Source organism: Grammomys surdaster, unplaced genomic scaffold (genome assembly GCF_004785775.1).
Source record: "Grammomys surdaster isolate TR1022 unplaced genomic scaffold, NIH_TR_1.0 125947, whole genome shotgun sequence".
NCBI lineage: Eukaryota > Metazoa > Chordata > Mammalia > Rodentia > Muridae > Grammomys > Grammomys surdaster.
The window spans coordinates 4,642,345-4,645,051 of record NW_021620769.1 but is presented as its reverse complement, the minus strand read 5'-3'; the positions used below and the strand labels follow the sequence as shown (position 1 = coordinate 4,645,051).

Below are 2,707 nucleotides of genomic sequence, written 5' to 3'. Positions count from 1 at the left end.
CTCCTCCCATCCCACAGCTGCCCATCATCTCCTCCCATCCCACAGCTTCCATCTCCTCCATCCCACAGCTTCCGTCTCCTCCATCCCACGGCTTCCATCTCCTCCATCCCACAGCTTCCATCTCCTCCATCCCACGGCTTCCATCTCCTCCATCCCACGGCTTCCATCTCCTCCATCCCACGGCTTCCATCTCCTCCTATCCCATAGCTGCCCGTCTCCTCCTATCCCATAGCTGCCCTCTCATTCCACTGATTGTTCCCTTTGTTCTATAGACATTTTCTTACTAACGAAAGTCTCACTTGTCTGATTAATTTATTTGGCCCATGTTTTTGCTGTTGTATCTGTGAAATTGTGGCCAAAATCAATGATATAAAGCATTTACATTGTTTGCTTCTATGACTTCTAGTGAGTTTCTAGTCTTTTTAAAAATTTTATTTATTTTTAAAATGGCTTTATTTATTTACATTCAAACATTGGCCCCATTTCCAGTCCCTCCTCTAATAGTTTTTCATTCATCCCCCTCCCCTTTGTTTCTGAGAGGATCTTCTCCTCACCCCTCCACCTTCCCCACCTTCCTTCTTTCCCCACCATCCCATCCTCCCCACTCACACCACCCCTCTAACCTTCCCACATCTCCACCTTCCCCACCTCCCCACCCTCTAACACTTTCTCTTCATCTCCCCACCCTCTCCACCTCCCCCTACTCCCTCCCCACCTCCCCAGTCTCCCCACCTCCCCACCTTCCCTACTTCCCCACGCTCTCCACCTCCCCTCATTCCCTCCCCATTTCCCACTCTCCCCACCACCCCACCCTTTCCACTTCCCCAACTTCTCCACCTCTCCCTCCCCCTCTTCACCTTTCCACCCTCCCTCTGCCTCCCCACACTTTCCATTTTCCCTCTACCCCTCTCCACCTTTCCACCCTCCCCACCTCCTGACCCTCCCTACCCCCCATACCCAAATCCCCCTTCCCTGGGCCATCAAGTCTCTACAGGATTAGGTGAATCCTCTCCCACTGATGCCAGACAAGGAAGTTCTCTGCTACATATGTTCCAGGGGTCACAGATCAGTCCATCTATGCTCTGGTTTTTTGGTGTAGTCTCTGGGAGTTCCCAGGGATTCAGGTTAGTTGATACTTCTGGTCTTCCTGTGGGGTTGCCATTCCCTTCAGCTCCTTTAATCCTTCCTATAACTCTTTCATAGGGGTCACTGACCTCTGTCCAATGGTTGGCTGTAAGTATCTGCATCTGTCTCAGTCAGCTGCTGGTAGAGCTTCTCAGAGTGTTACTATGCTAAGCTCCTGTCGGAAAGCACAACATGGCATCAGTAATACTGTCATTGGTTGGTACCTGCACACGGGATGGATCCCAAGTTGAGCCAGCCACTGGGTGGCTTTTCTTTCAATCTCTGATCCATTTTTGTTCCTGCATTTCTTTTAGAAAGGAACAATTCTGGGTCAAAAATTTGGAAGGTAGGTTGGTGACCCCATCCCTCTATTCAGAGCCCTGTCTATCTACTAGAGGTGGTCTCTTCAGGTTCCATCTCCCCAGTGTTGGGCATTTTGGCTAAGGCCATCCCCACTGAGTACCATGAGCCTCTCACATCCCAGGTCTCTGGGACTTTCTAGAGGTTCTCCATATTCTCTAGCCCCCAGAGCTGCATACTTACATTCATTCTCCTGGAACTCTGGGTTTCTCTGTCTTCCCCCATACTTGACCATGCTTCCTTTTCCCCTTCCCACTCCCCTTCCTCACTCAGGTTCCCCCTTCCCTCTTCCTCCCATGATTATTTTGTTCCCCTTCTAAGTGAGATTGAAGTGTACTCACTATGGCCTTCCTTCTTATTAAACTTCTAACAGTTTGTGGGTTGTAACATAGGTATTCTGTACTTTTTAGCTAATATCCACTTATCATTGGTGTCCTTTTGGGTCTTGGTTACCTCACTCAGGACGATATTTTCTAGTTCCATCCATTTGCCTGCAAAATTCATGATGACCTCATTTTAAATGGCTGAACAGTATCCCACTATGTAAATGAACCACATTTCTATATCCGTTCTTTGTTTGAGGCACATCTAGGTTATTTCCAGCTATTATGAATAAAACTGCTGTGAACGTAGTGGAGTAAGTGTCCTTGTGTCAAAGATAAAAAATTTAAGTGATAGCACATGTTGACGAGGATGTAGAGCAAGGGAGACACTCCACCCTTGCCTATGGAAGTCAAAACTGGTACAACCACTCTAGAAATCAATCTGGCAGTTCCTCAGAAAGTTGGAAATGGTTCTACCTGAAGACCTGGCTATACTGCTCCTGGGCACATACCCAAAAGATACTCTACCATATCACAAGAACATATGCTCCATTATGTTCATAGTTTCAGGTTAAAATTTTGATCCATTCAATTATTTTTTTTTGTGATGAAACAGAAAGAGTTCTAATTTGATTCTTTGTACAGTATCAGTTTTCTCAGTATTACTAATAAAGAAATATTTTCCTTGTGGTATTCTTGACATCCTTGTTAACTACCCAGTGATCAAATATGTGTGGAGTTCCTTCTGGTCTCTGTTGTTTTTTTCATCAGTGAATATGCCAATTTTTATTCAGTGGCATGTTACTACCATCAGATAATGTTCTTTTTCTCTGTCTGCTCATTCCTGATGCCCTCCTCTCTTTCTCCCCACCTTCCCTTTATCCCCTTCCCTTTTGATA

General features: G+C 46.1%; 1 pseudogene; it reads right to left on the bottom strand.

The window, feature by feature from the left end:
* LOC114609181 overlaps window positions 1-1,720 on the bottom strand; it is a 14,362-nt pseudogene extending 12,642 nt beyond the window's left edge.
* Window positions 1,721-2,707: the final 987 nt, after the last annotated feature.